Genomic DNA, 26063 nt, shown 5'->3' with positions numbered 1-26063 from the left:
TCCTCTCTGGTGGAAACAGAAAGTTCCCCCAAACAGCAGAGTTCAGCCGGACAGGAAGAGGAAGCCAACGTTTAAAGAATGAGTCACTGGGTGTGATCTTGAGAAGTGATACCTTAGGGCTCCTGGGTGTGTGTCATCTGGCATCATGGAGGCGCCCCTGGTTCAGAGTGTTTACCCATCCTGTAGGACAGCCCCCCTCCACCTGGAGGATGTTGTCTCCAACCTGGCGCTGTATTCCAGCCCCAAACAGGCCGTACCTCTGTTCTGTGAAGCTAGCTGGGTAGGGGTGACGGGGTGCACGGACCCACCCACCGACTTCCTAGTAGACGGAGCTCCTTGATCAGAAGCAATATTGTGTGACAGTGAACATGATGGTGAATAGGGCCATTCAGCGGGTACATAGATGCGGCTGTTGGCAGGAGTGGATAAGGCAAGGCAACCAAAGAGCAACCCGGATTTAAATATTCCAGGCAGGAAGAAGTCATCGCTCCATTCATGATGGAAGGCGTCCAAGGTGATTCTCAGGCCACCAGGTATTTGGGTGGTCTTCTTAGGAAGCGTGCAACGTTGGTGGGGGAGGGTTACCAGCTGGCTGAGCTATGCTGGGGCAAATCCATGCCTAGCCCTCCATGGCCACTTTGTTCATGACTCCATTGTGCCAGGACCAGGGAGGCTGATGCTGAGCTCTGTGAGGTCATCTGATCTGCCAGATGGCTTAATAGCCTTCTCTGCAACAGAGGTTTTTTGGGAAGAGTTCACCTGGATACGGATTATGTGCTGCTTTTCACTCTGATGCATCTGACACCAAATATATGGGTTTTTTTTTTTCATACCGATGACCAATCTCTAACCCTTCTGAAACCAAGTGTCCAATGATTTATTTTAAAGATTTTATCTTTTTTTCAACGTTTATTTTTTTATTTTTTTATTTTTGGGACAGAGAGAGACAGAGCATGAACGGGGGAGGGGCAGAGAGAGAGGGAGACACAGAATCGGAAACAGGCTCCAGGCTCTGAGCCATCAGCCCAGAGCCCGACGCGGGGCTCGAACTCACGGACCGCGAGATCGTGACCTGGCTGAAGTCGGACGCTTAACCGACTGCGCCACCCAGGCGCCCCTTTATCTTGTTTTTAATTAAAAAAATATTGATTTATTTTTGAGAGAGAGACAGAATGCGAGTGGAGGCGGGGGGGGGGGCATTGCAGAGAGAGGGAGACACAGAGTCCAAAGCAAAGCAAGCTTTAGGCTCTGAGCTGTCAGCACAGATCCCCATGCAGGGCTCGAACCTACGAACCAGGAGATCATGACCTGAGCAAAAGTCAGACGCTTAACTGACTGAGCCACTCAGGCACCCCTAAAGATTTTATCTTTAAGTAATCTCTACACCCAGCACGTGACTCGAACTCATGAGTTGTACACTTTACCGACTGAGCCAGCCAGGTGCCCCTGTGGGGTCAAGGAATTAATTCCATTTGATTCCAGGTACCTCATGACCTGGAAGTAATACAGAACCCACAGGTACTGGCTCAGTCCCACAAGACCCCCCCCCCATACCCGCCTCCCTTCCGATTCCAGTCCAAGTCCCAGGCATGCCATACTTGTGACGACTGACTATAAATCAAAGGTTCCTACGACCCCTTTTTGGGGGCCCATAATTTGCTACAATGGCTCACAGAACTCAAGAAAGCTCTTTACTTAGTATTACTGATTTATTACAAAGGACGGATCTCGGGGAGCCTGGGTGGCTCAGTTGGTAAGCGTCTGGGTCTTGATCTTGGCTCAGGTCATAATCTCAAGGTTCCTGGGGTGGGATCAAGCCCCTGCATCGGGCTCTGTGCTGACATTAAGGAGCCTGCTTAGGATTCTCTCTCCACCCCCCACTCTGCCCCTCCCCCACTTGTGCATGGGCTCTTTCGTGCACACACGGGCCCTCTCTCTCTCAAAATAAATAAATAAGCTTTAGGGGCACCTGGGTGGCTTGGTCGGTTAAGTGTCAGACTTCGGCTCAGGTCATGATCTCACGGTCCGTGAGTTCGAGCCCCGTGTCAGGCTCTGTGCTGACAGCTCAGAGCCTGGAGCCTGTTTCAGATTCTGTGTCTCCCTCTCTCTCTGCCCCTCCCCTGTTCATGCTCTGTCTCTCTCTGTCTCAAAAATAAATAAACATTAAAAAAAATTTAATTTGTTAAAATAAATAAATAAGCTTTAAAACAAAACAAAACAAAAAACAAAGGATACAACTCGAGGACAGCCAAATAGAGACACATAGGGCAAAATATGGCGGGCATGCCACTTCCCATACTCTGCTGCATTTACCAACCAGGAAGCTAAGAAACCGGTTGTTGAGGAATTTTATGGGGGGGGGGCACCTGGGTGGCCTAGTCAATTAAGTGTCTGACTCTTGATTTCAGCTCAGGTCATGCTCTCACCATTCATCAGTCAGAGCCCCACATTGGGCTCTGCTCTGACAGCACGGAGCCTGCTTGGGATTCTCTCTCTCTCTCTCTCTCTCTCTCTCTGCCCCTCCCCTGCTCGCATTCACTCTCTGTCTCTCTTTCAAAATAAATAAATAAACTTAAAAAATAACAAATAAAAATTAAAATCCCATCTCTTAAAAAACAAAAAAAGGAGGGGTGCCTGGGTGTCTCAGTTAGTTAAGCATCTGACATCAGCTCACGTCATGATCTCACAGTTCATGGGTTCAAGCCCCAAGTGCTGACAACTCAGAGCCTGGAGCCTGCTTTGGATTCTGTGTCTCCGTCTCTCTCTGCCCCTCCCCCACTCACACTCTGTCTGTCTCAAAAAAAAATAAACATTAAAAAATAAAAAAATAATAATTTTATGGAAGTTCCATAATATAGGATGGTCACTGAAAATTCCAACCGTCCAGTCCCAGGATTGGTTTCTCAGGCATCCAGCCCCCATCCTGAGCCACCCACCTGGGGGCTCACCAAGACTCATCTCATTAGCATAAACTCAGGTGTGGTTGAAAGGGGTTTATATTGAATAAAAAAGATCCTCCTCTCATCTCCTACCACTCAGGAATTACAAAGATTTTTAAGGGGCTTTGTTATATCAACATCACACAGATATTTCTATACATCCACTGGAAACTCACTCATTCATCAACAAAGATTTGTGAGTGCCTCCTATGTGAGCACAAATGCCCTCCTCCAATGGGGATTTTTCTCTAGATGCAGCGACTTCATCTAAATGGGATATTCCCACTGTCCTCAGACTAGCGGATTCTCAGCAACTTCCTTGAGGTGACAGGCTGCCCAGTTTTCATGGGGTTTATCTCCCATGCTCTGGCATGTGTGTGTCTTAATGAGACATACAGTGTATGTACCTTCTCCTTCCCACTTTTTACACATTATCACCATTATGTCATACATGCAGTTGGCCACGGTGGAATCCATGGGGTATTGAATGATGATCTTGGTCTGAAACTGAGTCATCAGCGGGCCTCACTCACTCTGAAAGCTCTAAGGGAAAATGAGTGCCTTGCCTCTTCCAGCTTCTTAGAATTGTGGTTTCCTTGTCCTGTGGCCTCATCACTCCAATATCTACCCTCTGTTTGTTTTTTAATGTTTATATCTTTATTTTGAGAGAGATGTAGAGAGCAAGGAGCAGAGAGGTAGGAGCAGAGAGAGAGGGAGGGAGAAAAAATCCCAAGCAGGCTCTGTGCCATCAGCACAGAGCCCGATGAGGGGCTCGAACTCATGAACCATCATAGCCTGAGCAGAAACCAAGAGTTGGCGGCTTAACTGACTGAGCCACCCAGGTACCCCTACCGCCTGTTTTTATGTCACCTTGTCTTCTGTGTGTGTGTGTGTCTTCTCCTCTTTGGTCTGTCTCAAATATCTGCCCCCCGTCTTCTCAGGATATTAGGACATTTACCATTGGTTTTAGGGCCCACCTGGATACATGGATTGGTCATTCTAGATGCCAAGGGCTGGGTTGATTTCATCCATCAAGGAGACCAGCTGAAATTGGAGTTGCCCTGCTGGTGTCCTGTCTTTCCAGCAGTGAGCCTTGTGGACATGGGGACAAACGTGACGTAGATCTCAGTTTTCCCCAGGGAGGTGGGGTTTCTTGAGATGATGGAAACCCATGACCAGGACCCTACAGGAGGGAATCTTAGATCCTGGCTCTCTCAGTCACCACCACCCTACTCCAGCTCCTCCCTGCTCAAGTCCTCAGAAACCCTTGATTTAGGGGCAGCTGGGTGGCTCAGTTGGTTAAGCATCCAACTCTTGGTTTCAGCTCAGGTCATGAGCTCACGGTTCGTGAGTTCAAGCCCCACGTCTGACTCTGTGCTAACAGCGTTGAACCCGCTTGGGATTCTGTTTCCTTCTCCTTCTCTTTCCTTGTCTCTTCCTCTTAAGTAGGCACAATGCCCAACATGGGGCTTGAACCCACCACCCTGAGATTAAGAGTTGCATGCTCTTGGGGGCGCCTGGGTGGCTCAATCAGTTAAGCGTCTGACTTCGGCTCAGGTCACGATCTCACGGCTTGTGAGTTCGAGTCCCGCCTTGGGCTCTGAGCTGAGAGCTCAGAGCCTGGAGCCTGCTTTGGATTCTGTGTCTTCCTCTCTGTCTCTGACTCTCCCCTGTTCACACTCTGTCTCTCTCTCTCTCAAAAGTAAATAAACATTAAAAAAAAATGTTAAAAAGGGGCACCTGGGTGGCTCAGTCAGTTAAGCGCCTGACTTCAGCTCAGGTCATGGTCTCACAGTCTGTGAGTTCAAGGCCTACATTGGGCTCTGTGCTGACAGCTTAGAGCCTGGAGCCTGCTTTACACATGTGTCTCCCTTTCTTCTCTGCGTCTCCCCTGCTCATGCTCTGTCTCTCTCTCGCTCTCGAAAATAAATAAACATTAAAAAAAAAACAAAACTGAGCCAGCCAGGCTCCCCAAAACCACTTCTTTAAGTATTCTTTCTTCTCTCACCTTCCCTGAAGTAAATTACCCACCCTCCCCCCGCCATGCCCCCCAGGCTGTTCTCTGGCCTTATCACCTTTTTGTCATCTACTGACCTCCTAGTCACAGATGTGCCGCGAACAGGTCATAGGTGGGCTAGAGGTATTGATTCCCTTGACTCTCAGAGTGGCCTGGATGCCTCTGTTTGTGGCAAGCTTATCTAATTAGCTCCGTGAGCTGCAAAAAATATCATCATGTTTCTATTTGCTCCATGACGAGAAACCATCTGGGAGACACTAAGAGCTGCAACGTTGATGGTGCCCTCCACCCCAACCATCGTCTCACTTTCCCACATCCCTCTGACATCAACCACCTTCCACCTTACTTTCTCAGCAACCCCACCATCACCTTTTCTTAACTTGATAGGAACCCCCAACTGCACACCCTCTCTTTCCCTTGGATACGACTCCACAGTCCATCATTTCAATAATACTCTTGCCATGTTGCCTGACTCACATTCTTCTGTCTTTGTAAGGCCCCAGTCTTGGAGAAGAAAAAGCCCACCTGTCAGGTTCTGTTTTGTTTTCCTGAGCTTGTCTCTAAAGCAAGTGAGCATTGGGGCGCCTGGGTGGCGCAGTCGGTTAAGCGTCCGACTTCAGCCAGGTCACGATCTCGCGGTCCGTGAGTTCGAGCCCCGCATCGGGCTCTGGGCTGATGGCTCAGAGCCTGGAGCCTGCTTCCGATTCTGTGTCTCCCTCTCTCTCTGCCCCTCCCCCGTTCATGCTCTGTCTCTCTCTGTCCCAAAGATGGATAAACGTTGAAAAAAAAAAAATTTTTTTTAAAGCAAGTGAGCATTACTGGAGAAAGTCTCATTACAGGGCAGAGTGGTTCCACCCTGAATACGTGATGGCCCAACTCCACGTGCTCTGGGCATTGCCCACAGTCCCACTGCTATCACCTGGTCAACTCATTGTCATTTCCGTGGTGACAAGTGCAATATTTTTACCCTCTTCAATCTCTGACACCCTTTATGCCTCCAGCCATGCATTCTCAGCCTATGATCTGCCCCTTTGAGAGATAATAAAAGCCATCCTCTGGAAAGCCCCTCAATGTCCTACACTAAAACCACAGACCTGACTCTCTTTCCAGGACTACCTTCCTCTAACAATTGCAAAGTTGTTCTTCACCATCCTCTGGAAAGCCCCTCAATGTCCTCTACTAAAACCACAGACTTGGCTCTCTTTCCGGGACTACCTTTCTTTAACAATTGCAAAGGTGTTCTTCTCAACTCAGGCCAAGCCTTCATGGCTTTTTGATTTTTAAATACGTCCTTCTCATACCTTGGCTGTTGTGATTACTATTCTTCCTCTTTTTAGGTGGTCAGCATCTCCCACTCAAAGAATCTTTCGCTGACTTAAAATTTTTTTTTAAATTTTTAATAATTTATTTATTTTTTAACTTACATCCAAGTTAGCATTATAGTATAACAATGGTTTCGGGAGTAGATTCTTTCACTGACTTTTTCAGAAATAAGAGTTATTTTTAATTGTGGTAAAAATACATATAACATTACATTTACCTCTTCAACCATCTTTAAGTGTACAGTTAGTGGAATTAAGTGCATTCACACCGTGACCATGTGAAGACACAGGGAAAAGATGGCAGTCTACAAGCCAAGGGGAGGGACCTCAGAAAAAAGCCAACCCTGATGATACTTTGATCTGGGGTTTCTAACTTGCACAACTATGAGAAAATTAATTTCTGTTTATTTCTGTAACTTCCATAAACTCCTGGGTCACCCAGTCCACAGTACTTTCTTGTGGTGGCCTAGCAAACGAATATAGTTTCCTACCACTCTGAACAACTTTTTCTTCTTTTCAGTTTTTAACTTTTTTTTAATGTTTATTTATTTTTGAGAGAGAGAGAGAGAGAGAGAGAGAGAGAGAGAGAGAGAGACTGTGACTGGGGGAGGGGCAGAGAGAGACAGAGACATAGAATCCAAAGCAGGCTCCAGGCTCTGAGCTGTCAGCACAGAGCCCAAGGTGGGGCTCGAACCCACGAACTGTGAGATCATGACCTGAGCCGATGTTGGACACTCAACTGACTGAGCCACCCAGGTCCCCCAGTTTTTATCTTTCTGACCTCTCAAGTAACCGATGCACTTGGTACCTCCTTCCAACCTGAAACGCTGCTCCCTAAGATTGTAAGGCACATCATTTTCCTGGTTTTCCTATTGCTTCTCTGGGCTCATTCTCTGACTCTTGCAAGCTCATACTCCTTTGAATACTAGAGTCCCTCAAAACTCTTCCAGAGCCCCTGCTCCTCTCATGACCTACTCGTGCTAGGGGGCCCCCTACACGTGACTTCAAGTGGCACCAATGAGTACATGACCCGTTACTAGTGACATTCAGCTGCTATAACAAAGGCAAAATATCAATGGCCTAAACCAGCATTGACCAATAAAAAATTAATGTGAGCTACATGTGCAATTTTAAATTTTCTAGTAGCCACATTACAATGAGGTCAAAGGGAAGGGTTCCTTTTAACAGCATATTTTATTCAATCCAATATATCCAAATTTTCAGTGTGTGACACCAGCCACACTTTCACTGTCCAATAGCCCCATGTGGCTGATGGCTACCATATTAGACGATGCAGGCCTAGACAAGATGACGGTTTATTTCTCTCCAAGGTTGACATGATGTTCACAATCCAAGGTTGACATGATGCCTCCACGGTCTCAAGGAGTCATTCTCTCTTGTTGGTCAGTCATCTTCAACAAGCGCTTCTATCTGGGATCCAACACGTGGTCCAGACCATACCATTACATCGGCATTACAGCTAGCAGGAAGAGGGGAGGGGGGACAGGTTCGCATGCTTCCTTCTTTTGGAAGGTATAATTCTGAAACTGCACACATCTCACTGTATGGAGTTTAGGTGCCTGGCCATGCAGAGCTGTAAGGGAGACCGGAAGGACCTAGTCTTCAGTTGGGGAAACATATATGCAGATAAATCTTTTTAAAATAATTTTTAAATTTTTTTTAACGTTTATTTATTTTTGAGACAGAGAGAGACAGAGCATGAATGGGAGAGGGTCACAGAGAGAAGGAGACACAGAATCCGAAACAGGCTCCAGGCTCTGAGCAGTCAGCATAGAGCCCGACGCGGGGCTCGAACTCACGGACCGCGAGATCGTGACCTGAGCTGAAGTCGGACGCTTAACCGACTGAGCCACCCAGGCGCCCCTTAAAATAATTTTTTAAGTTCATTTACTTATTTTGACAGAGAGACAGGGAGAGAGCATGCGGGAGGGGCAGAGAGAGATGGGGCAGGGGGAGAGAGAGAGAGAATCCCAAGCAGGCTCTGAGATGCCAGCACAGAACCCAACACGGGGCTCAAACTCACGAACCATGAGATCATGACCTGAGCCGAAGTCAGACGCTTAACCAACTGAGCCACCCAGGCGCCTCCTTTTTTTTTCCCCAAACTGAACACATCTAAAATGAACAGATGACCTTTCCTCCAAAATTGTGTCCTTCCCAGCAACACCAGTAGTGAATGTCACCAGCCTTCATCCAGTTGCACAATATTCCTCAGGCTCTCCTGACTGCCCAAGGACAAAGGAAAGGAAAGGAAACCAAATGGTAACTGATAGAGATCACAGTCCTTCAGGACAGGAATCTCCATCAGTTTATAAATACCTTAGTGAATTACAAGAAAAAGGCAACCTTATCAATAGCCTCATGTCCAGGAACTACCTACTGTCTTAAAGTTAATGCTTTGCTAGAGGGAAAAACAACCTTACCTTGATAATCGCTAGACTCACCATCTGTGAATTTTCTTTAGCATATGGAAATCCCTTCAAGAAACTTCCTCATGGGGTGCCTGGGTGCATTAGTCAGTTAAGCATCCAATTCTTGGTTTCAGATCACGTGATGATCTCATGGTTTCCTGAGTTCAAGCCCTGCATCGGGTTCTGCCCTGGCAGTGTAGAGCGTGGGGATTCTCTCTCTCCTTCTCTCCCTGCCCCCTCCCCCACTCATGCTGTCTGTCTCAAAATAAAGAAATAAACTTAAAAAACTAAAAAAAACCCAAAAACCCAGAAACTTCCTCTTGACTCTACCTCCCCCAACTCCATAGTATACAACCAGTCATTCCGCACAACCCCGGTGTGACTCTTTCTGCCCACAGGTCCTGTCTCCGTGCTTTAATAACATCACCATTTTTGCACGGAAGACATCTTCAAGAATTCTTTCTGGGCTCTGGGCTCCGAACCCGCAACACTCCAAAACCCCATCACTGTCACTTTGCCTTCTGTATTCCCTCTCAAATTCATCTATTTAAAAAAAAATTTTTTTTAACGTTTATTTATTTTTGAGACAGAGACAGAGCATGAACGGGGGAGGGGCAGAGAGAGGGAGACACAGAATCTGAAGCAGGCTCCAGGCCCTGAGCTGTCAGCACAGAGCCCGACGCGGGGCTCGAACCCACGGACCGCGAGATCATGACCTGAGCTGAACTGGGGTGCTTAACCGACTGAGCCACCCAGGGGCCCCAAATTCATCTATTTCTATACATCTCTGTATTAGTCACATACTGCTGGGTAATAAATTGCCCCAAAACTTAGTGTTTAAAGATTTTTCTTATTTAGAAAAAAATTTTTATTAAAAAATTTGTAATACTTTTTTTTAAATGTTTTATTTATTTTGAGAGCAAGCAGGGGAGGGTCAGAGAGACAGAGGGAGACAGAGGATCCAAAGGGGGTTCTGTGCTGACAACAGTGAGCCTGATGAGGGGCTCAAACTCACAAACCGTGAGATTGTGATCTGAGCTGAAGTCAGACGCTGAACTGACTAAGCCACTCAGGTGCCCCTAAATATTTTTTTTAATGCTTATTGATTTTTTGAGAGAGAGAGAGAAAGAGCATGAGCAGGGGAGGGGCAGAGAGAGAAAGACACACACACATTATCAGAATCAGAAGCAGGCTCCAGGCTCTGAGCTGTCAGCACAGAGCCTGATATAGGGCTTGAACCCATGAATTGTGAGATCATGACCTGAGCCGAAGTCGGATGCTTACCTGACCGAGCCACCCAGGTGCCCCAAAACTTAGTGTTTTAAAGGACAGAACACCAGGGGCTAGAGGCAGAGAGAAATGGGAGTTAGTGTTTAAGGGATACAGAGTTTTAGTTTGGGCTGTTGAAAGGTTCACATCTGGAGATGTGTCTGGAAATCTGGCGATGTTGTAGGACGATGGGAATACAGGGGTACCTGTCGGGCTCAGTGGCTAGAACATGGGACTTATTTTTTTAAGAAGTTCTTTCTTTTTTTGAGAGACAGCACGAGCGGGGTTGGAGCAGAGAGAGAGAGGGAGACAGAGGATCTGGAGTGGGCTCTGTGTTGACAGCAGTAAGCCCGATGTGGGGCTTGAACCTGCAAACTGTGAGATCATGACCTGAGCTGAAGTCGGATGCTCAACTGACTGAGCCACCCAGGCGCCTTGAGAATGTGACTCTTGATCTCAGGGTCCTAAGTTTGAGCCTCATGTTGGGTGTAGATACTACTTAAAAAAATAAACTTAAAAAAAAAAAAAAAGACTTACTTACAAAGCCAAGTAATTGAGTGAGTGTGGTTTTGGCACAAAGCCAGACAAATAGAATAATGAAACACCCTGGAACATTCAGAATGGAACAGAAAAAAAAAAAAAAAATAGAAGAGTAAGTACCCTGACTTTTTGTTTTATTTTATTTTATTTTTTTTACCATTTATTTATTTTTGAGAGACAGAGCATGAGCAGGAGAGGTGCAGAGAGAGACGGAGACACAGAATCTGAAGCAGGCTCCAGGCTCCGAGCTGTCAGCACAGAGCCTGACGCAGGGCTCGAACTCACGGAGTGTGAGATCATGACCTGAGCTGAAGTTGGGCGCTTAACCGACTGAGCCCCCCAGGCGCCCCTCCTGATATTTTTTTTTTTTTTTTTTTTAAGGAATGTTTGAGTATTGCGGTGGGATCTATAAATCTGCACTTGGTCCTTCAGATGACCAAATATATATTTCTCATGATTCATGGGTTCTGGTTCACAGCTCTTGAAACCCACACCCGCAGGATTTCCTGTGAGAAGGATGATAAATGTGTCTTTTGTTAAGGAGTCACGTTAAGGAGGTGACTTTTTGGACTCCACCCAAGGGTGGGGGCTGGCTTCTGGGAGGATCAACTAAGTGGTCAGGGAGTTGGAACTTTCACTCTCCCTGGCTTCTGGGGAGGGAAGACAGAGGTGGAATCAGCCAATGGCCAGGACTTAGCCAACCAGGACTGTGTCATGAAACCTCCATAAAACCCGAAGGAGAACTGGCTAGATTCAGAGAGCTTCTGGGTTGGTGAACACGAGGTCCTGGGAGAGAGTAGCCTGGAAGCCTTTCCCCACACCTGGTCCTAGCCATCTCTCCTATCTAGCTGTGGATTCATATCCCTTATCATATCATTAAATTTTTTTTTAACTTTTGAGAGAGCACGCAAGTGGGGGAAGGGCAGAGAGAGAGGGACCTAGGATCTGAAGCAGGTTCTGTGCTGACAGCACAGACCCGATGTGGGGCTCAAACTCACGAACCATGAGATCACGACCTAAGCCAAAGTCAGACACTCAACCAACTGAGCCAGGCGCCCCTCATAGCATTTAAACCTAAGTGTTCCCCTGAGTTCTGTGAGATCCTCTAGCAATTTATTTATTAAAAAAAAAAATGTAAGCTCTGTCCTGACAGTGCAAAGCCTACTTGGGATTTTTTTCCTTCTCCCTCTCTCTCTGCCCCTCCCCTGCTGTCTCTCTGTCTCTCTCAAAATAAATACACTTTTAAACAAATTCTGAACTCAAAAAAAAATAAAAAATAAAAAATACATGTATTTTTGTAATGTTTATTTATTTTCTGAGAAAGAGAGACAGCACGAGTGGGGCAGGAGCAGAGAGAGAAGGAGACTGAGAATCCGAAGCAGGCTCCAGGCTCTGAGCTGTCAGCACAGAGCCCAGTGCGGGGCTGGAGCTCATAAAACTTTTTCATGAAGCTTTTTTTTTTTTTTTCTTGGAATGTGCCAGCCTGAACCAGCAAACAGATTACAGCAGTATATAAGAAAAAGATACATTGTGAGGCGCTTGGGTGGCTCAGTTGGTTAAGTGTCCGACTTCAGCTCAGGTCATGATCTCGTGGCTTGTGGGTTCGAGCCCCACATTGGGCTCTGTGCCGACAGCTCGGAGCCTGCAGCCGGCTTCGGATTCTGTGTCTCCCTCTCTTTCTGCCCCTCCCCTGCTCATGCTCTGTCTGTCTAAAAATAAATAAACATTAAAAAAAATTTAGGGGAGCCTGGGTGGCTCAGTTGGTTAAGTGTCTGACTCTTGATTTTGGCCCAGGTCATGATCTCACAGTTTGTGAGTTGGAGCCCTGCGTTGGGTTGGTGACAACTCAGAGTCTGGAGTCTGCTTCCCATTCTATGTCTCCCTTTCTCTCTCTGCTCTTTCCCTGCTCACGCTCTGTCTCCCTGTCTCTCAAAAATAAATAAAGATTAAAAAAAAAAAAAAAAGATACATTGTGACCAAATGGAGTTTACCGGAGAAAAAGAAGAATGGCTAATATTCACAAAACTGTTAATGAGATTTATCATATTAGCAGAGCCAGGTAGGAAAAAAAAAAATCATCTGACAATCCCATATATGCGAAAAAGAGTGTTTGGCAAAATGGAATATCTATTGCTGTTTTGTTTCGTTTTATTTTTATTTATTTATTTATTTTTAATGTTTATTTCTTTTTGAGAGAGAGAGACAGAGCGTGAGCAGGGGAGGGGCAGACACAGAATTTGAAGCAGGCTCCAGGCTCCGAGCTGTCAGCACAGAGCTGGACGTGGGGTTCGAACTCACAGACCACGAGATCATGACCTGAGCCGAAGTCGGACGCTCAACCGACTGAGCCACCCAGGCGCCCCCTGTTTCGTTTTGTTTTTTTTTTTTAATTTTTTTTTTCAACGTTTTTTATTTATTTTTGGGACAGAGAGAGACAGAGCATGAACGAGGGAGGGTCAGAGAGAGAGGGAGACACAGAATCGGAAGCAGGCTCCAGGCTCTGAGCCGTCAGCCCAGAGCCTGACGCGGGGCTCGGACTCACGGACCGCGAGATCGTGACCTGGCTGAAGTCGGACGCTCAACCGACTGAGCCACCCAGGCGCCCCCTGTTTCGTTTTAAAAACAACCCTGAATAAGAAGGAAGTTAGACACCTGTGGCTCTCCAAGCCTCCTGCTCTGCGAAGGGATATCCCTGGTGTCCCATCTCAGGGCACGTGTCTACTGCCCCTGCATCCCAGAATGCTCTTTGCGGAACTTCAGCATCTATAAACACTATAGACAATGCCTGATATTTGGGGATCTCCCAGTATCTGCACCCCCACCTTATTTCGGCGGCAGTGCCCCACGGTGGGTGCAGCGGTGGGAGCTGGTATCTGACTTTTTAGAAGACTAGGGGGGCCAGACCTTCACAGAGCAGGAGCCTTGGAGAGCCACAGATGTCTAATGGAAGTCTCTGGAAGGTATGGGATAGGTAATTGAATGCTTCCTCCTGGGACTTTGATTAGGCAGGAAAGAGGCGAGGACAGAGGGAAGTGTAGAGTTCAGCGGGAAGGGTGAGGTCATCAGTCACTGGTCCGGCATGAGAGAAGGGAGTGTCCAGCCGGGATCGTGGTAGACCCAGCTTCCCGGCCGGGCTGCGGTCACACATGTGACTTTAAGAACGCTGTCTGCTGTCTGTTCTTGGCTTCCCACCAAATTCCCAAGCCTGATTGTCTAGCCTTCCCATGCATAATGTGATTTGGGCAGGGTCCTTCCTATAAATTCCGCCTCTGTTTCTTAGGTCCAGAAGAAACGTCATGTGCAAACCAGAACCTCGATTCCCTATTGAGGTCACGGGGCCACCCCGCAGGAGACCCTCAGGAATTAGCCTCAGTGGGGTCCGGAGAGGAAGAGTCAAGCCCATGAGACGATTTTCCTTTCCTCCGTAATGCAGATTGGATTAACAGATGGTGACTTTCAGCCTCCTTCAGCAAAATAGACTGAAGGCTTCTGTTTTGAAGACGTAGGCTGCATTTTGGGGGGGAGTGAGGAAGGAAATCTATTCGATTTGTAAAACTCCCCTGCTAAATGTTCTTATCAGATGGGAAATAAGTCAAGTCCCCATCTCTAGGGGACCAGGTAAACAAACAATGGCACCTCCAGATAGTGCCACAGGGTGCATATCTTAAAAAAAAAGAAAAAAGAGGGGCTCCTGGGTGGCTCAGTCGGTTAAGTGTCCGACTTTGTCTCAGGTCATGATCTCCGGGGTCTGTGGGTTTGAGTTCCAAGTAGTGCTCTGTGTTGACAGCTGAGAGCTTGGAGGCTGCTTCAAATTCTGTCTCCCTCTCTCTCTGCTCCTCTCCTGCTCACACTCTCTCTCTCTCTCTCTCTCTCTCAAAAACTAAACATTTAAAAAAAAAAAAAAGAATAGGGGCACCTGGGTGGCTCAGTGGATTAAGCGTCCAACTTCGCTCAGGTCATGATCTCACGGTTCGTGGGTTCGAGCTCCGCGTCGGGCTCTCTGCTGTCACTTCAGATCTCTGTGCCCTCTCCCTCTCTGCCCCTCCCCTTCTCACGCTCTCTCTTTCAAAAATAAATAAACATTAAAAAAAATAAAAATAGGGGCGCCTGGGTGGCTTGGTCGGTTAAGCGTCTGACTTTGGCTCAGGTCATGATCTCACGGTCCGTGAGTTCGAGCCCCGCGTCGGGCTCTGTGCTGACAGCTCAGAGCCTGGAACCTGTTTCAGATTCTGTGTCTCCCTCTCTCTCTGCTCCTCCCCTGTTCATGCTCTGTCTCTCTCTGTCTCAAAAATAAATAAATGTTAAAAAAAATTTTTTTTAATAAAATAAAATAAAAATAAGAATAGGTATGTCCATGTGGTTATGTTTGTTTCAACCCTGCAAGGATACAGAAGAGACTCCTGAACGTGGAGACCTGTAAGGGTGGGCAGAGAATGAAAAGTGGGGTCCAGGTGTGGAAATGAAGCTTCTCCATGTGTATTTTAAACATATCAACTGATCGTTTTAATTACATCTGTATGTAGATTATACGACTCAATGCACGTAAAAATGCTTAGCATGATGTCTCCGCACCAACACATGTTAATTATGATACAATAGGGAATATGTGCTAATTTGTATAAAATAAGCTACAGAAAGTTCTAGAAAGATACAAAAGAGACTGGGTTTGACCAGAGGGAAAGCAGAATGGGACACCTGGCACACAGGCACGTGTGAGAGACTTAATTCACTATCTACACCCCCTCCCTTTTTTTTTGTATTTTCTGAATCCTCTGCCGTGGCAAATACATTACCAAGTCAGAACACGTAAGTACGCATGCATTTCAACGGGCTATTTTTAATCTGTCAGGCAAGGAGCCTTGTGATGATAAATGAATACAGATGCCTTTTTCCTCTCGAGCTCCCTTTCTCAGATTAAAATAGTGGGGATCAAACACACAGTTTGAGGCTGATTTATCCCTCTGTCCGTGATCTACATGGGATGCCGTGGGGTACCAGATGGCTACCCAGCCCAGTTCACCTCTGCATGCCCTCGCTAACCTAGAGCGGGGCCTGGAGTCAATAAAAATACCTCATTTGGGGTCATCTAGGGCTGAACCTAGGCTCCCACCATTTGCGGTCTCTCTAAATTTGTAGTTAAAAGGCGTAGTTCAGTCAAAACTCACAAAAACGACTCCAGATGGCCTGCGGGACTGGGCCGCCCTCTAGGGGACCGTGAGGTGTGCAAGGCACTCGTCCCGCGTCCAGAAGAGGCACCTTTTTCTTCTCATTCATTCCAAGTGAATGCACGACCCTGTTGAGCACAGGGGACACGCGAGTGAACGAGACAGTGAATATGCAAATACAGACACAAGTTGTTCTGTGTGATGGAATAAAATATGTGGAGGACAGTGGGGGTCTGTTCTAGACGGAGTGGTCAGGGGCCTCCTGGGTGGCTCAGTCGGTCAAGCATCTGACTTCGGCTCAGATCATGATCTCACAGTTCATGAGTTCGAGCCCTGTGTCAGGCTCTGTGCTGACAGCTGAGAGCCTGGAGCCTACTTCAGATTCTGTGTCTGCCTCTCTCTCTCTCTCTCTCTCTCTCTCTCTCTCTCTCTCTCATGAATGCACAAATAAACATTAAAAACAAAAATAGATGGAGTGGCCAGAGAAGGGCCCCTTTGGGGGAGGGGTAACATTTGAGCTCAGAGCTGAAGGATGAGGAGATATTATCTCCGAAAGAGTGTGAGGAAAGCACATTCCAGCAGGTGCAAATGCCCCGAGGGAGAGGGCAGAGCCGGAAGCAAGTACCAGAGGTCTCACAAAGACAGATACAGATTCAGAAACAGATAGACACACAAAAAGTCCCTTGACTTAAGGACTAACATATGCCACGTTGTGGTGGAGAAAGGGATGGGCTTTTTTTTTTTTTTTGACTCCCCCTGAACCCATGTCCCTGAACGGGTTCAGATCAAGACTCCTCAAACAAGGTGCCACTTTGGCATATGGACTCTTTTGAGCTGAAGGCAATCGAGACCCTGCAGGCTCGAGAAAAAGTTTATGCCTCTCCCTTAACTGCCTAGAAGAATCTAAACTGGGGGTGTTTTCCAGAATTAGAGCCATTACCAGTGATAAGTTTTATCTGAGTGACCCATCTGTATGGCAGGGCAAACAGCTACTTCCCAAACATCCCACTCCTTAGCTCAGGACGATGTGGACCCTTCATCTCACCTTTCTAAATGTTTATTTTATTATGTTTATTTATTTATTTTGAGAGTATGAGAGAGCGTGTGCAAGCAGGGGAGAGAGAGAGAGGGAGAGAGAGGGAGAGAGAGAGAGTCCCAAGCAGGCTCCGTGCTGTCCAGCTCTGCACTGAGCCGTTACATGGGGCTTGTAAACCACAACCCTGGGATCATGACCTGAGCCGAAATCAAGAGTCAGATGCTTAACCGATTGAGCCACCCAGGCGCCCCCTTATCTTACCTTTCTGTCTTGGAACCTCTCAGGTATGTGCAATTCCTGTGCATACAAGTGAAGTTTGATTTTCTCCTGTTAATCTGTCTCATGTGGGTTTAATTCTTAAATTTTTTTTTTCAACGTTTATTTATTTTTGGGACAGAGAGAGACAGAGCATGAAGGGGGAGGGGCAGAGAGAGAGGGAGACACAGAATCGGAAACAGGCTCCAGGCTCTGAGCCATCAGCCCAGAGCCCGACGCGGGACTCGAACTCACGGACCGCGAGATCGTGACCCGGCTGAAGTCGGACGCTTAACCGACTGCGCCACCCAGGCGCCCCACATGTGGGTTTAATTCTTAGACGAGCCGGGAAAACCTTTGAAGAAGGTAGAGGAGGGAGAATTTACCCTTCCAAACAACCCCCACCCCGTACCATCCCTCAAATACATTTCCAGATGATTCTGAGGTCTGTGAAATATAAAACAACACATATTCAGGGTGCCTGGGTGGCTCAGTCTATTAAGCGTCTCTCTTTTTTTTTAATTTCTTTTTTTTTTAACTTTTTTCAACGTTTATTTTTTTTAAAATTTTTTAATGTTTATTTTTATTTTTGAGACAGAGAGAGACAGAGCATGAACAGGGGAGGAGCAGAGAGAGAGGGAGACACAGAATCTGAAACGGGCTCCAGGCTCTGAGCTGTCAGTACAGAGCCCGACGCGGGGCTTGAACTCACAGACCGTGAGATCATGACCTGAGTGAAGTCGGACACTTAACCAACTGAGCCACCCAGGCGCCCCTCAACGTTTATTTATTTTTGGGACAGAGAGAGACAGAGCGTGAATGGGGGAGGGGCAGAGAGAGAGGGAGACACAGAATCGGAAGCAGGCTCCAGGCTCTGAGCCATCAGCCCAGAGCCCGACACAGGGCTCGAACTCACAGACCGCAAGATCGTGACCTGAGCTGAAGTCGGACGCTTAACCGACTGAGCCACCCAGGCGCCCCTAAGCGTCTGACTCTTGATCTCAGCTCAGGTCTTGATTTCAGGGTCATGAATGAGACCCTGTGTGGCTCTGTGCTGGGTATGAAGTCTACTTAAAACAAAACAGAACAAAATGAAGCAAAACAAAACACCCAAACAATAAATGTTCAAGAATAAGACGTTGGAGGTAGGCCTGCCTGGGTCAGTCAGAGGAACATGGGACTCTTGATCTCCAGGTCATGAGTTCATGAGTTTGAGCCCCTAGTTGGCTGTGGAGAGTACATAAACAAAGAAATACACAAACTTAAAAGAAAGCATCTTTGGCATTTGGGATTGACAGAGATTTCTTAAACGGGACACAGAGGGTAAGTTGGGCTATGTTAAAATAGAGAAACTTGGGGCGCCTGGGTGGCGCAGTCGGTTAAACGTCCGACTTCAGCCAGGTCACGATCTCGCGGTCCGTGAGTTCGAGCCCCGCGTCAGGCTCTGGGCTGATGGCTCAGAGCCTGGAGCCTGCTTCCGATTCTGTGTCTCCCTCTCTCTCTGCCCCTCCCCCGTTCATGCTCTCTCTCTCTGTCCCAAAAATAAATAAACGTTGAAAAAAAAATTTAAAAAAAAAAAAAATAAAAATAAAATAGAGAAACTTGTGTTGCTATAGACTGAATGCCCACCCCCACCCCCACCCCCATATATTGAAATCCCCAGTGTGATGGTTTGGAGAGGTGATTATATCATGAGGGTAGAGCCCTCGAGAATCTGATTGATGCCCTTTTATAAGACAGACCCCAGAGGTCGCCTTGCCCCTTCCTCTGTGTGAGGACACAGGGAAAACACAGCCCTCCATGAGCCAGGAAGCGAATCCTGGCCAGACAGAATTGGGCCGGCACCTTGATCTTGAACTTCCAGCCTCCAAAACTGTGAGAAGTGAATTCAGGTTGGGGAGCCTGGGTGGCTCAGTCGGTTAGGCGTCCGAATTAGGCTCGGGTCATAATCTCACAGTTTGTGAGTTCGAGCCCTGCATCAGGCTCTGTGCTGACAGCTCGGAGCCTGCTTCAGAGTCTGTGTCTCCCTCTCTCTCTGCCTCTCTGCTGCTTGTGTTCTGTCTCCCTCTCTCTCTCTCAAAAATAAACATTAAAAAAAAATTTTTTTTAATATTTTTTTCAACGTTTATTTATTTTTGGGACAGAGAGAGACAGAGCATGAACGGGGGAGGGGCAGAGAGAGAGGGAGACACAGAATCGGAAGCAGGCTCCAGGCTCTGAGCCATCAGCCCAGAGCCCGACGCAGGGCTCGAACTCCCGGACCGCGAGATCGTGACCTGGCTGAAGTCGGACGCTTAACCGACTGCGCCACCCAGGCGCCCCTAAAAAAAATTTTTTAATTAAAAAAAGAAAAGAAAAGAAACCGAGTCTCTCCCAACAAGAGAAAAAGCCAAGAGTCAACAGAGTCTGTTGTAGTGACTCCAGGCACCTGGGCAGATTCAGAGGATCATAGAGAACAGTGGATACGGTTGACAAGAATGTGTGATGGTAACTGGATTATAGATGACTGCTCACGTCCAAATCCTCTGTATAGATGTTCCCAGGCCTCTCCATTCCCCGAGTGAACGTCTGTTTTGCCTGCATGGGTCTGGCCTCCAGAGTAGCCATACCCCACATCGGCCTTCTACCCACCGTGTGGTTTTCAAATATGTCAATGTGCGTGCGGGGCTCCTTTGGGGCCAGGAACCACGAAACTCAAAGGGGTCACTGGAGGAGAATTTAACTGTTTGCAAAGTCATAGGGTGGTACAAAGGCAAACAGCAGGCCCAAAATGGAGTCACTCGTGCCAAAACCCCACATCAGGAAACCAAGACTTAAGATCTAACCTAAATGCAGTGCCAGCCCCCAAGAATGTGACCTTCAATCGGTCAACTTGGAATTATCTGGTAAACACCAGTGTGGATGGGCCCCTCAGTCTCCCTAGGAGGAGACCTGGCCTGAAATGATGCGTTTTTTTGCTAATGATTTCCATTTTCTACCGCTTTTCTGCCGTTATTTATTAAAAAAAAATTTTTTTTTTTAATCTTTGATTTTGAGAGACAGAGTGTGAACGAGGGAGGGGCAGAAAGAGAAGGAGACCCAGAATCTGAAGCAGGCTCTGGGCTTCAAGCTGTCAGCACAGAGCCCGACGTGGGGCTTGAACTCACAAACTGCAAGATCATGTCCTGAGCTTAACCAACTGAGCCACCCAGGCACCCCCTTTTTTTTCCCTTTAAAAAACTATCTTTCCTGTAACTTTTTTCTGTTTGCTGCATGGGATGCTGCCTGATTCATGAATTGTTGAATAAAAGCCAGTTTGATCTTTAAATGTACTCAGAGGAACGTTTGTTTCTATTTTCTTTTTTTAAGATCCTTTTTAAAGTAATCTTTACACCCACCATGGGGTTTGAACTCACAACCCTGAGATCAAGAGTCCTATGTTCTACCAATGGAGCCAGCCAGGCGGCCCTACTCAGTTGAACTTTTGTTATTTAACTGAACAGAACCTAGGAAAATCCCCAGGAGCTATTTTCTAGTAAGATAAGCAAGCACAGATTAGGATTACGTCATCATTTGTGTGAGGAAAGGTTTAAAAATGGGAATATGTTTTCCTGTCTTCTGGGTTGTGCATAAACCCTGGAGGGAAATATAAGAAACCCATCAAAGTGATGGCCTATAAAGGAAGGATATTAAGTATGACAGGAGGGATAAGACGTTTTAAAGTGTACCTTTTTATGGTAGTGGGATTTTTTTTTTTAAGTTTATTTACTTATTTTGGGAGAGAGAGTGAGTTGGGGAGGGACAGAGAGAGAGGGAGGGAAAGAGAGAGAATCCCAAGCAGGCTCCACACTATCAGTCCAGAGCCCGATGCAGGGCTCAATCTCACAAACCTTGAGATTAGGACCTGAGCTAAAGTTGGACACTTAATGGACTGGGCCACCCAGGTGCCCCGGGATTTCTTAAACCCATAAATGTGTTACCCATTTAACAGTTATGTATTAATTATGAAGCTCAAATCAAATAGAATATTTAGAAAAGAGCCTCAATATTGCAACATCCTGTTGCTTGTTAATGATTAAATATGATCTTGTATATACAGTGAATTTCTGGAGAAGATAATGAAGAGGTAAGAGGGGAGAGGGATTGAGACTGGAAAACTGGGATGGGTGGGAGACTTATTTGACTTTAAAAAATTTATTTTCATTGGGGCACGTAGGTTAAGCGTCTGACTTCGGCTCAGGTCATGATCTCATGGTTTGTGGGTTTAAGCCCCATGTCGGGCTCTGTGCTGACAGCTCAGAGCCTGGAGCCTGCTTCAGAGTCTGTCTCCCTCTCTCTGGCCCTCACCCCCTAGTTCTCTCTGTCTCTCCCTCTCTTTCTGTCTCTAATAAACTTAAACATTTTTATTTTTGTTGAGATATAACTGACATATTGTGTGAGTTTAAGTTGTACACCATGTTGATTTGATATTTTTTAAATTAATTAATTTTTTTAATGTTTATTTTTGAGACAGAGAGACAGAGCATGAGTGAGGAGAGGCAGAGAGACAGGGAGACACAGAATCCAAAGCAGGCTTCAGGCTCTGAGCTGTCAGCACAGAGCCCAACGCGGGGCTCGAACCCACGAACCGTGAAATCATGACTTGAGTGGAAGTCGGGCACCCAACCAACTGAGCCACCCAGGTGCCCCTTGATATATTTATATATTGCAAAACTGTCACCTGATTTGATACATTTATATATTGCAAAACTATCACCAAAGCATTATAGCTAACATCTCCACCATGTCATACATTTACCATTTCACTGCTGTGAGAATAGTTAAAATCTAGACTCTTAGCAGCTCTGAAACTGATGATACAGTGTTGCAAACTATACTCCGGATTCTGTGGGGCCCATCTCCATGACCTGTTTATCTCCTAGTCCCAAATTTGCACCCTTTGACCAACATCTCCCCAATCCCCCCCCCCCCCCCCCCGCCTCCTGGTAACCACCATTCTACTGAGTTTCTAGGAAGTTCAGCTTTGTTAGGTTCCACACCATAGCCTACCTACGCTCTGTGTCTTTCTGTGGTTTAGCTCACCTTGCATAATGCCCTCCAGGTCCACAGGCATTGATTGTTGCAATCTTGCGTTCTTAAGTGTTCACCATCCTCTCCTTTGTACAAAAGTACTTTATACTTTGCAGTTTACCATGTAAGTGATGCTGGAGTCGAGGCTGGGTACGGAATTTAATCCGGCCAACAGGGAGCCATATAATGGAGACTAAATGCTTCTGGAAGGAGACTCGAGTGAGCTTGCCCCTGGGGAGCAGACACCTGGCTCCCGGCGAAGGTGAAGAGACTGATAAACAGTAGCAGTTGATCTGTCCCCAAACAGGCAGCTGGAAGGAAGGCCAGAATTTGACCCCAAGGGTTCATGATCTGCAGACTTGGGCTCCACCCTGGCATCTGTCGCCGGGACCCAGTGTTCTGTGCGTCATGGGAGCTGCTCCAGGGCTGGCACCACATCTCTCCCTCTCCTGGCACGAAGGTCCTAGGAGGTTTCCAAAACCATGTGTCATTTCCCAGATAAACTCAGGCCTGGAGAGTGAGAGACGGGGTTGGCCCCGGGGGGTTCTCACCCCTCGTGATGTCTCTCCGTGTGTTCCTAGACCCGAGTCTGCGGTGGGGCATTTCAGGAAAGAGGCTGGGTGAAGGTTTATGTGAGACCCTGGGCCCTGGGGGGGGGGGGGGGGGGGCTCTTGCCTGTGCTGAGATCATGCTCTAGGAGCTATGATGAGAAAATGTATTTATCCTAGATATTGATGAAGATGCCAAAGATTCTTTTACTCTCTCCTTCGGCAACAATTTGCTGGCTGCACAGGATGACATTGTAGGCAGGGGGCATGTGGCCGAGGAGAAGACAGATGCGGCCCATCAGGGGCACACACATTCTGGCAACAGAGACCGACAATACAGGGGCAGAGATACAATGCATGGGAGGGTGTACAGGGGTCCCTGGAGAGAGGGGTCCCCCGTGTGACTGACCTGGTGGGAAGAGCCACATCTGAGCCGGTTAACCTTCGAGCTGGAACTGAGGGATTAGGAGAAGCCAGCCAGGTAGAGAGTGGAAGAGACTGAGTCTGGACATCTCAGGCGCAGGGAGGAATCATCTCAAGGGCCCTGCAAAGGAGGGGTGCGATTGCAGTGTACCGAAACGAGGTCCCAGGCCAGTGCAGCGTGGGACAGAGATGGCCGACCAGGGGGCAGGAAGTAAAGCCACTGACGTGACTGGGAGCTGGACTGTGGAAGGTGTTTTGGGGCACGATAAAGCCTGGCTTTTGTTCAAAATGGAAAAGGAAGCAATGAGAGGCTCTTAAAACTGCACATGACATAACCTGATGTCTGTGCTTAAAATAATCCTGCTGGGTGGAGAAAAGCCAGGTAGGGAAGTGAGGAGGCCAGGGGAGGCAGGGGCCGGGGCGGGGGGGGGGGGGGGGGGAAGACGCAGGTGTCCCCACTGGGTGGCTGCAGGGGCGTGGAGGTCAGTGTGCTGGGCGGGGTGGGGGGGGGGGCGAGGGGAGACACCCACCCAGCAGCATGAACAGATGAACAGAGTGCACTGTGCCCGTGAGGTCCTCGCTCGCTTGCTGTTCCACAGGGGAGACTGACCTTCCCCGCAGGAGCACGCAGACCTGCGGCTGGACGTCGGAACCGTTTGGAGGAAATCAAAACAGCGGATGGTAGGGATTCCAGGGTAGGTGATCAGAAAACGCCTCTCTGCCTGGGGCCTGAATGCCTCAAAGCAGAGAGCATTGTTGGGAGCAGGAATCACAAGCTAAAGCGTGTGGGGGTGGGAGCGTGTTTGCTTGTTCTAAGATAAGTAAAACAGGGGGGCCTGGGTGGGGCAGGCGGTTAAGCATCTGACTCTTGGTTTCAGCTCAGGTCCTGATCGCCGGGGGTTGTGGGATCGAGCCCCACGTTGGGCTGTGTGCTGACGGGCACGGAGCCCGCTAGGAATTCTGTCTCTCCTTCTCTCTCTAAGTAAAGAAATACACTTAAAATAAAAATAAGTTAAATAGGGGCACCTGGCTGGTTCAGTCCAAGGAGGTTGTGACTCTTGATCTTGGGGTTGTGAGTTCCAGCTCCACATTACGAGTGGAGCTTCCTGAAGAAACGAAAATCTTTATTTATTTCTTTTAATGTTTATTTATCTACTTTTGACACAGAGAGAGCACAAGCAGGGGAGGGGCAGAGGGAGAGGGAGACACAGAATCCGAAGCAGGCTCCAGGCTCCGAGCTGTCAGCACAGAGCCCGACGCGGGGCTTGAACTCACCACCCATGAGATCGTGACCTGAGCTGAAGTTGGATGCTTACCGACTGAGCCACCCAAGCCCCCCTAGGCTCACTCTGCTAAGGATACATGCATCCAGCGATTGTGGGCAAGATAACCTGAGTAGTTTCAGGTAAGGAGAGGCATCTAACTGTTCACGGCAAGGTAGCATAGACATCCAACAGGTAAATAAGGCACTGTTGTTGGAGGAGGCTGTCCTTTGTGGACCGTGGGCCCCCTGCCTGCTGCTGGGTAGGCCATGAGGCACGGCCCTCCATGGAGTATCTGGCCATCTCTCAGGGCTGAGTTTGAGGGGTGAGGGGCTGTCTCCTTCCGGGTCAAAGAGCAAGGTTGCTCTACAAGATGTGGACCCCTGAGCTAGCGTTCATCAGCTTCAATGCAAACCACTGCCCGTGCAGAGCCCATCCGAGCCCCTCCGGGTTGCCCGGGTAGGACATGGGGGGCCAGGGGAGCTGGCACAGACGTGGTCCTCCTGCTGTGAGGAACAGATCCTTTGTGACTCTGGAGTACGAGTCTTCCGCCCGCATCCACGAAACAGGGACAAGATTACTCATGCGTTGGCAAGAATTCTGAAATCCCAGACTTTGGCAAACAGGCCCGTGAGGCATGAACTGCCATGCCTCTAATCTCTGGGGCTCACCGGTGGATGTGGGCTCAGAATGGGCTGTGGTCATGTTTCCCGTGCAAGTTAGGAGCTTGGTCTCCCAAAAGCATGTGGAAGAATGCCCGGAACGTAGTAAAAAGGTTAAAAGAAAGGAGCCTCTCTTGGAATTATTAAACGGTTGCTGCGGAGGTAGATGCACACTTGAGGAGGAAGAAGGGCTCCCGTGGGGATATTCTGGGAAGGAAATGAAATCTCCCACACCTGGAAGACTTGCTCATCCAGTGGTCATAGCTGATAGGATGATGCTAAGGATGGTTTTACACACACACACACACACACACACACACACCCTAAGATCTACATTCAGCAAACTGGAGACCCAGGAGACCTGATGGTGTACATCTGGTCTGAAGCCTGACAGGTTCAGGGTCCAGAAGAGGACAAAGGCAGGAAAAAGAAATGCATTTCCCAGCTCAAAGGCAGTCAGCCAAAAAAGAATTTTTTGTTCTAGTCAGGTCTTCAACTGATTAAACGCGGCCCACCCACATCCTACAAGGTGATCTGCTTGACCCAAATGTTAATCTCATCCAGAAACACCCTCACAGACACTCCTGCAATAACGTTTGACCAAATATCTGGATGCCTCCCTCTCTCTGACCCTTCCTTCGATTGCACTCTATCCCATGCACGCTCGCTCTCTCTCTCTCTCTCTCTCTCTCTCTCAAAAATACAAAATAAACATTAAAAAAAAAAGTGGTTGACACCAGTGAGTGAGTTGATTTAACTGGATTAGTCATTAACCTTTGTGTAAATGGCTTACAAAAAAAGTTAGCAAACAGCTACATTCCAAGGTCTTTAACATTAAAGTCAAAAGCATTTACTTGCCATCAGAAAAGACAATACTTTCAGAGCACCTATAGATTTTTAAAAATCGTTCCAAAGACTATCGACTTGAAACCTTGAAACCGTGGCTGTTAGGAATAGACAGTTATGTTTGTTGTGAAACATTCTGAGGATCCAAGTTTACAAAAGGAAGTGAGTTTGCTGAACAGACCTGTGATAATCACGGACGGCAAGGGCACGTGTGTGATCAGCACAGCATCGCGTATAAACTTGCAGAATCACTGTCTTGTGTGCCTGAAACCGGTGTGATATATTGTGTGCAATTATA

At 47.6% G+C, this 26063-nt stretch overlaps 1 long non-coding RNA gene across 1 annotated transcript; it reads right to left on the bottom strand.

The window, feature by feature from the left end:
• Positions 1–7011: 7011 nt before the first annotated feature.
• LOC115502739 lies at positions 7012–22466 on the bottom strand. Its single transcript, XR_003965181.1, has 3 exons — positions 22037–22466; positions 15685–15812; positions 7012–7758 (listed from the first exon to the last, which is right to left on the bottom strand). It is a non-coding gene; the product is annotated as an uncharacterized LOC115502739 (long non-coding RNA).
• Positions 22467–26063: the final 3597 nt, after the last annotated feature.

This window comes from Lynx canadensis, chromosome E2 (genome assembly GCF_007474595.2).
Source record: "Lynx canadensis isolate LIC74 chromosome E2, mLynCan4.pri.v2, whole genome shotgun sequence".
NCBI lineage: Eukaryota > Metazoa > Chordata > Mammalia > Carnivora > Felidae > Lynx > Lynx canadensis.
Note: the sequence above shows the minus strand (reverse complement) of the source record. Positions and strands in the feature narration are given on the sequence as shown.